The following is a 9,889-nucleotide window of genomic DNA, read 5'->3' on the forward strand; positions in this document are numbered from 1 at the left end:
AAGGAAGTCTTCCTGTAAATTCTCACCTGATAGTTCTAGAGGAATCTGCAGCCTGGAGAAATAAGAAGTTCAAGCTTCTTTACATAATGATGTAGATGGTCTTTGTGAGGCACTAACTATTCCGATTTTAGGCATAACACTTGACTGTGCTGGTAGTCCTAATACTCATGGGTGTCTCAGAAGATGTGCAAATTGGAGGGAAGATTTCCAAGATGGGAGGAAAGATTCTTCACCTGGCTGTGGGAGAGATGGCACACATGAACAAAACTGAGAAGTGGCTGTGAAGCAGAGGGTTTCAGGAAGGACAGTAAGCGAATGTATGTGAGCGAGAAACAAATGAAGAAAGCAATGCTTGGAAGAAAAACATTCCAAAATAGTTTTTAGATCAGAAAAGTAGGATTCTGAAAGAAAACACTTAAATGGCTTGGGGAAGTGAGATAGTTCAGTATGATTATCTTCAACCATCTGCTGTTTATCAAATGACCCCAAATGCAAAAGACCTTATTATATGCTATATTCACACTTTGATCTCTTTCTTCTTGGAGGAAGTTCTCTTTGCTTTGACTGATGGTGAAAGAGGTCATCGTATCGACTGTTGTTACTACATAATTAATCTGTATGCACACTTACATGAATTCCTTCCATCTGCTGCTATTTACCACATTACAAATTTTTCAGTTTGAAAATACAGTGAGTTTTTGTGTATCGCTGCCCTCTACTGGAGAGAAGGTCAGAACTGCTCCATCAGGTCTCAGTCCGAAGCCTTAGAGCCGAGGCAGTTGCTAGTGGTCCTTTTTTGTTGGTGAATCACCTTTCCGTGACCGAGGCGTAAAGGTGTGGAGATCTGGATGCCCAGCATCCATAAAAAGATTCCTTTTTGTCTGTGAGTTCAAATAAATGATCATACAATTTTATGTCTGAACTTTATTGACACAGGCAAAATGATGACTAAGCAATGGTTGAGATTTTAAGATGCATGTCTTCCACTACCTTCTGGAAAAGAGGCATCTAAATTCAACACAGAGATGCTGAAAATTCTGAGCAGTGCTGCTCTGAAAAGTATTTGCCTATAACTTTATTTATAACCTCATCACTTTTCATATCTAAATACTTTGGTTCACTCTCCACTGCATTACAGAAAGATTGCCCTCCAGCCCTTTTCCTATCTGACCTTTCATGCCTCTATATTTACCTTTCACCATCTATATAAATACTGCCAGAGTACCACATTTATTTTACATTTTATTTTCATTTTTCTTCCAGTCTGGGCATTAGCAGAACAACAGAAACATGAAGAGCACAGCAGTGATATTCTCCCAGTTCCTCAGTGTTTCATTCTCTCCACCTACTGTCACGACAACCTATGCACATCCAAAGCAGTTTCTGTTGGAATGCACTGAGTTTTCCAGCTGTCTGAGCACATGCATCGCCAAGGCATGCTGAGAGCTGTGAAGGATGAGGCCTGCTCAGAGCATGCAGGAGAGAAAGTTTCACTATCACATTCAAAATATGTCTTCTACACAGTAGATGCTACCAATTTCTGTGTTCATTTTTAACTTTGTCACATCTGTGTCAGATTTACAAAGATGGAGATCAGATGTGTGCACTTCTCATTCCCTCATGGCATCAGCTATTGCCGCAAGGCAAGAAGGTATTCTGAGTTTGGCTGTAAGGGTACAATCACTGAATCACAGAATCATTTGGGTTGGAAAAAACTTCTGAGTTCATCAAGTCCAACCTTTAACTGATCACCACCTTGTCAACTAGAACATGGTATTAAGTGCCAAGACCAGTCATTTCTTGAACACCTCCAGGGATGGTGAATCCACCACCTCCCTGGGCAATCCATTCCAATGTTTAACAACCCTTTCTATGAAGAAATTTCTCCTGATGTCCAACCTGAATCTCCCCTTGTGCACCTTAGGCTGTGTCCTCTCATCACTAGTTGCCTGAGAGAAGAGAACGACCCCCACCTGGCTATAACCTCCTCTTAGGTAGTTGTAGAGTGTGATGAGGTCATCCCTGAGCCTCCTCTTCTCCAGCTACCTCAGACGCTCCTCATAGGATTTACCCTCTAGACCCTTCACCAGCTTCATTGTCTTTCTTTAGACTTGCTCCAGCACCTCAGTATTTTTGAACTTTGTATCTTCAACACAGGCAAAAGAATAGCTTCGGTGGCTTCTACCCTAATCTGATTAATGGCAGAGCCATTCAGCCTAAAAATCTGCTTTCTCCTCCTCTTCTGAGTACCCTGAAGCACGCATCTGCCTAGAAAATTTTATTTTAAATAGTTTTACTTTCCTGATGTTTTAAATGTCTATGGTTGAAAAGGTTTAGTATCTGCCATGGCCACTGTATGTCTGTCATATTTTATTGGGCTGCACTGAAGATAATATTGTCCTAGCTGGTTGAATTGTGTGGGTTCCTCATCTCGTGTTACCTAATTAGTTGCTGTAAAAACCACTTTACTGCAGTAAATTCCTTTCCCTGTCCTAATGGCTAACATGAAGAAATTAATAGGGCATAGAGTAGAATGGTTGTTCCCAATGAGTGACTCCTAAATGACAGGTGTCCTCCAAGGGAAAGGTAAGCAGGCATCAGCTCACTTTCTACATCCACACGGAATATTAACTGGTCAGTTAGAGACAGATGATAAGGTGACCTGCTGAGCCACTCATTATGCATCCAGAAAAATCAGAAAACAATACCAACTAATCTAGATACAGTGTCAGTTCAGCATAATTACTTAATGTAGAGAAAAAACCTTCATGATTAGCAAGCGTTTGCAATTGCTACGTATTATTTTCTGATTTAGAACTAAAACAAGTACTTTGTTGAAAGTATTATTCTTGTGATCTTTAGACTATCAAACACACAATTCTGCAAAACCCGTGACTTTCAACTTATATCAGGAAATAAGTCAGAAGTTGTCTTAAGAGGCTTCTCAGTATGGTTTCTGTTTTGGAAGATGTAAAACAGAAGATTTGAGAAAGCCATCTTTCCCCATACTGCTCCAAATCTTTGTCTGGTATTAGAAACAAACAATTTGCTCTGATTTTCAGATATCAGAATGTATTTTAGTGGTATCAACAGCAGCATTATGAATAAGCATAAAGAGAGAGGAAGGAAAATTAGTTCAAACCAACAAACCTATGAAATTCTCTCAGTAGAATGAAAATACTTTTGCAGATATTAAAAGCTCTGAGAGAAGCACTAAGTGCATATTAGTTTGTAAACATCTGCAAGAGCATATATTGAATTTCTTAATTAAGGAGAGCTATAGTAGCTTATAATATCATGTTTTTTAAATATGAGCGTATAATTCTAAAGTGAAGCGCAATACAATATTTTTGCTCCTTTTGACAGAAAAATGGGGAAACAGAAAAAGAACTTTCTAGGAACAAGAAGACTAGCAATCATGTAAAGAATTGTCTCTCACTTAAGATTTTAAGAAAGGTATTTTTAGATAAAAATATTTTATGTCTGCATTAATTCCAGGCAGCACAAGTAGCACAAAGCAATCAGAGCTAGCTGAAAACTGCCATGTAGTTTGTACAGAAACCATCATTCTGTACTGTGTGAGCTAGGATTACTCTTTTCTTATAACAGATAATAGTGGAAGATACTTCTCTACTCAGACCAACTGCACATCAAAGAGCTCACAACTGTCAACTGAGAGCCAAACTGAGACCTTGACTACCACTGCAGGTAGAAAATAGCGTATCAATAGAAGAAGAAACAAGAGTTGGACTCCAATATTCTGGTTTTGGATTTTAAGAGTAGTGCTATCATTTGCATCTACCTTGGTCTGTTTCAGCCACCAAAAGATTTTTAAAACAAAGGCCTTCACACAAAGCACCAGTGTCCTGGAGAGAAGCCTTAGGAACATTCAGCAGGGCTTTCTGATGTGACAGCTCAACTCCCTCCCTCTCCTTAAATGGCTGGATGTCAAAAAGTGATAGCTAGATTTGTCCAGACTTAATGTTATGCAATAATCTTGTCATTTGAACAGAAAAGGGAGTAAGGAGATAGCTGTTTTCTGTCACCTTATTAAGCCTAACCCAGGATGAGAGAAACTGAGCATAAAATGTGCACTGAAGCAGATGAAAAGACATCCAAAGCTTTTGAGATGGAATTGTTCATTTTTCTGAGCTTTGTGTTTGGTTTTTTATTTATTTTACATTATGGGAAAAGGAGTCAACAATTTGTTTTGTTAACCGTTTTTCATGATCCTTTCATGTGAATCCCAGTAAATCAAGTAGTAAGCACCACACAACTGTCAAAAGGTCCCAATATTTGAGATTAAACCCACATTTTTAAAATGCTCAATCATTTTCCACTTTGTGCCTGGAAGATATGCTGGTATCTCACAGTTAGGGTGTTTTTGAGGAGAGTTTTTAACAAAAACTTCTGAGTTAAACTCCAGAAAGACCGATAATTAAGACTTCCATCAATAAAGGTGTCAGTCAAGTAGGGAAAAGGAATTATTTTAAGGCACAATAAAGAGCTGATAATGTCAATGAAGGTAGCAGAAAGAAATATTTCAGGCTTGTTTCTCCTCCTCTGGAAGTCAACAAGAGTTGTATGGTGAAGGTAGTAGCAGAGTAAGATTAAAAAAAGATCAGATTATATGAAATATTTTTTCTGTTTTCCCTCTGTAGTCTGTACAAAGCAATATGTATAACAGTTAAGTGTTATTATAATTAAGCATCATCTTTTGTGGAAGGTCTGTAGTTAAAGACAAATTAAAAACAACACAGGAAGAAACTACTTAATTATACTCTTTAAAATATATGAGAACGTATTCCAACATATTTAATCTCAAGTAGAAAAATTTTTCATGTACCGATACAAATCTACTGTTGTTCAAAATACAGAGTTCTTGTATGGAAGGTCATACTAAAAGTTTTGGGTTAATATGAGCAATTTGACAAGAGAGGGCATCTCTTGAAATCCCCAGAATTTTGCATTTCATAACCTGAGAATTTCAGATTATGAATTGATAGTTCATAATTCTCATTCTGAGAATTTCATAGCCGTATTCCAGAGAAGTCTTTTCTTGTTATATACATATACTGCAGTTACAGACAATCATGCACACTGCTTTCAAAAGTTCACTATTAATGGGTATGGAAAAAAGTGTGTATCGAAAACAATTGACTCTATTCTGCCTTCTCTGTGGCAGTTTCTGCCAGCTATTTGGTGTAGTGGTGTTTAGCCCTCAAAAGCAAGGAGAGCAGTTTATTCAACACAACTGAATAAACTCTCCTCAGACGGAGTTTTCTCCTCATCAGAAAGCCAGTAGCCGTTGAATGACACTGCCCTGCTCCTCGTGAATGATATCCTGATAGTGCCCTTTCCGCTTCCTAGCAGCCATATGTTAGTTCATTCAGTGTATTGCTATTGCTTACTTCCAAAAAGCTGAAGCAGCCCCCTGAACTCACAATCCCTCCCTCCCCCCCCGATTTCTAATATGTGCAGGAAGGGGCAAGTTTTATGACTTCTGTAACAAGAAATCTTTTTGTAAGAGGAAATGAACTTCTTCCATTTCAGTGTTCTAGCTACCAGCTATTGAGAATTTTTTGTTTTCTAATAATCAGCAAACTAATCTGTTTTCAGCTGAGCTAGCACCGCCTTGGAAATCTGCAAGTGCCTGTAAAGTGCTGTGCAGCTCAGCTTATTTTGTAAAATTATTTGGAGGCCACAATAAAATATATCTGACAGCATTCTTGTGTAAATCATTCCCACAGAACAGAACTCCAACACCATAAGCTTTGATCTGACTTGGTAACATTTCACTCCTAGAAGCTTATAAATAAAAATAAAATGCTCAATTTGCTCCTTTTTTAGTACTCATTAAATTTTATTTTAACATTAAAATGGCATTCAGTAAAGGACAGCAAGCTACCTTGAATAAATCCCTAAGCATACAATGAAGCATCTCTGAATGTAGAAACCTTTGGCAAAAGCTAGACCAGAATCCTGCACAGCGTCCATCACTAAGGTGTAGGGGAAAAGAGTTTGGCTGATGTCAAGAAAACAGATTCCTTGACTTACAAAAAGTGCCACAGTACAGCTTAGTCAGCACCTTGGTGATTAATTACAGCTTGAGGTAGACTCTGCTATAGAGCTTCTCTGTGCTGCTTCAGTGACACAGAGAATCTGTGAAGCTGGTGTAATTGACTGTTGTGGAGAGAAGCTGAAGGCAAGCAAAAGTGCCATTTTGAACTTGTTCACAAAGGAATCACATTGTGTAATATCTGACAATTAAACACACTGCTGTAATCATAAGGATGCAAAAGTCACCAGGATGACCAGAGGTTAACAAAGGGAATAGAATATTTTAAACACAGGTAAAATATCAAAAGACATTACTATCAGTAGCATTACAGGGTACTGTGTTGACTTCTTATAGTGCTGTCTTCATTTATGTATTCAAAAAGTTTTTTTTTAAACTGCCACACTTGATAACTGAAGCTGGGGTTGAAACCCAGGTGTGGTTCCTTCTGCATCACTGAAGGAAAGAAAGTGTCAGGAGCGTGCCATTGACGCAGTACTTAATAATGCTGCTCTTTAAGCTACATGTAAACCATTTCTATCTGTCACTGATACACTGTTTCCCAGGGTTAACAAGAATAAAAAGTGGTAATATATGCTTTTGTCTTTCAAGAGAATTATAACTAGAGTTTTGAAGAAGGAATTCTTATGCTAAAAAATGCCATTGTTTTAATTGTATCATATTTCATTTCCTACAATAAATGCAGTAAAAATTGGGCCTGGGAAAGGAAGGGAAGAAAGAAAGGGGGAGATAAAATGCCTTACAGTTTTCTTAAAGTTAACCAATCTGACCGGTTACTTCATCTATACTTCATCTATCTGTTAGTCTCTGGAACAGACTCCTGAGGGAAACTGAGGGTCCTATTTCTTCATCTTTAACTACTGTTTTGGAGAAAGCATTTGAGATTACACTCTTGTTCTGCTGAAGCAGCTAAATAAGCCTATTCAAATATAAAGATTTTTTCTTGTATCAATTTTCATTTATATTTAAATGGATGAATTTGCAGCCCTAAAATAAAGTAAGGAGTAAATTCTAGAGATCGCTAAACACTGTTATAAATACCTCTGTGATAGATGACCATGGTGTTACTCCATCCAGATAATTTAATACTTTGTTTTCTTCTTGCAGCCTGGTTATCCTCCAGGATTCTTTGATGGAAAGTGGCAGACTATAGGAACAAAGAACAGTCCATCTTTAAACTGCTTGTCATAGATGAGCTGTTCTAAATCCCATGGACAACTTTAAACTCAAGACCACCATATTCTCACTTGCTTTAACAGAAGCAAGTGGTGCCTATTTGAAGTAGACAGAATTTCATTCAGGGAAGAAATTAATACAGTTTAAGGTCAAAAGAGCTGGTAAGGGGGCCACCTATATGTATATCACCAATTTTTATATAAGGTCTGATAATTTGCTTTATTGTTAAAACAATCAACCTAGCCTGAAATGTGCTCAGAAAAAGAATGGTTCTTCTTCTTTTATATGAAAACAAACTCATCTAACCAGCATCAAATAAACCAGCTCTGAATAGTTACATACCAATATCAGACTGGGCTCATAGAGGAGTTAGCCAAAGGCCAATTACAAGCTGATCTAGCTAAAGCCAGTGTATTCTGGACCCAGGACAATCTGGATTTAGGCCAAGAACTAGGATGGAAAGAGCTTTACTGGATGATGAATTATCTCCTGCTGTCAGCAGACAGTAGAAAGACATACATTCTCCTTCTACTGGAATTATGCAGCATAAGATAAGATAACAAGTGCCACTTAAACGTAGCATGAATCCTGAGAAACACATTCTCAATTGCTTGTGATGCTGTGCCTTCTTATTTTTTAACACTTCTGTGAACATAATATGAACTATATATCGCAAAGTTCATCCCTCTGCATCCCATCCCTCTCTGCACATAAAGAGTGTACCCCAAAGTAGTAGTTGGCTTTAAAGAAAAGAAATTATTTAATATTCATATTGTTTTAATGCCTAAGAACTATGCTCAGGATGATCGGTTCTCCTGTGCCAAATGCTTTGTAAATATAGAATAAAATAGTATCTTTCAGAGAGCTAATAAAGTGAGAGCAAGACTAGAGATGAAAGATAAGGAAAATAGGGAAGTAACTGGTGACAGACAACATGGCTTCACTAAGGGCAAATTGTGCTCCACAAATTTTTTGACCTTCTGTGATGGGGTTACAGACTTGGTGGATAAGGGGAAAGCAACTGATATTGTCTACCTGCACTTCTGCAAAATATTTAATACTGTCCCACACAATATTCTTGTCTTGAAACTGGAGAGACATGGATTTGACAGATGAACCACTCAGTGGATAAGGAACTGGCTGGATGGTTGCAGTCAAAGAGTTATGGTCAAGAGCTTAGTGTCCAAGAGGAGACCATTGAGTGGTCCAAGAGTGACATTGGATGGGGCAGTAAACAACTTGGTCTAGTGGAAGGTCCCATGGCAGAGGAGACAGAACTAGATGATCTCTAAGGTTCCTTCCAATCCAAATAATTGAATGATTCTATGATTCTAGAAAAGTAGAGAACACAAGGAAAGAATGTGGTTGAAGCTAGTCAAAGTAACACAGGCTTAGCTCTGCAACTAGCTGGGACTGCAGGCTTAAGGCCAATTTATTCATTCAGCTAATAGAAGACTCTTTTGATTTCTAACATATTAATATTATCATTGAGATTTTTTTTTACCTGGGCTCAGGGATCCATTTCAGCTTCTAAATATATGTGAAAACATCAAGAAATCACTTACAAAATGCATTTACAAAATGCATTGTATGGAAAGGTATCAAAAACTTTTGCATCTCAGAATTTTCTCTATATTGAGTAAACATTTGATCTGGTTAAGCAACTGGATAAAAGTCCAATCCTCTGATTGCTCTGAAAATTTTACATAATCCATGTGTCTTAAAAGGTTGAAGGAAGAATCACAGACAGCTATGCTTTATAAAACATCTAAACTCAAGAACAAGGCCAATTAGTTTTAAAAGTTAAGTGCATGCTAGAAGTCAATAAAAACATTAATCAGAATTAATGCTTGCACATATTCTTACAACCGTGACATTAATCAAGTGTAAAGTGAACATAAAATGGTATATATGGCCAAATTCACCCTTTTCTGGAAAGCTTTTCCCACAGAGGCTCACACAGTTTGGGAGGGAGCTCTACATCTTCAAATGTTTCAGTATTATGTAATATGTGTGATGGTGAAGGTGAAAGCTCTACACAGTGGTATGCTCAAGAGCAGGACTGTTAGGCGGGATGTAGTAGGACAGGGAGAAAAGGTGTGTAGGATTTGAAAAGTAGCCTTATTGCCCTAAACTGAGGTGCTTACTTTCTGCATACCCTCAGTAAAATGGTTATCACGCACTTTTCTGTGTGATAAAAGAACATTTTATATATACACTGAAGCACATACCAGTCTCTCTCCTGGCTGGTACAAAAAGAATATAACCCATCAAGTCCCATTATTTCCCTGAGAGTTTGAAGCTGTGAGAGCCCAGTGCTCAGCATGTTCCAGATGTAGATTCTCAGTGCAGTGACAGCTAGCAAGGTTACTCATAAGGATAAGGTGGAACACGCACATAAACATTTATAGAATTAGGTTTTTGGCCTCTGTCCTGGAGCATACGCTCTCAATTTAGTACTTGAAGTTTGAAAAATTGCCCTCTGAGAAGCTCTTTGTACCACTGTTCAAAATGCAGTTCATCAACTTGCCATTCCCTAGCTGGCTTCATTGATGCTTTGCTAGCTCTACTTTTTCTTAGACAAGAATACATATCCCTGTATCCAGAGGCAGTGACAAAGGAAGAGAATAAATG

Source organism: Lepidothrix coronata, unplaced genomic scaffold (genome assembly GCF_001604755.1).
Source record: "Lepidothrix coronata isolate B3197 unplaced genomic scaffold, Lepidothrix_coronata-1.0 Scaffold6, whole genome shotgun sequence".
NCBI lineage: Eukaryota > Metazoa > Chordata > Aves > Passeriformes > Pipridae > Lepidothrix > Lepidothrix coronata.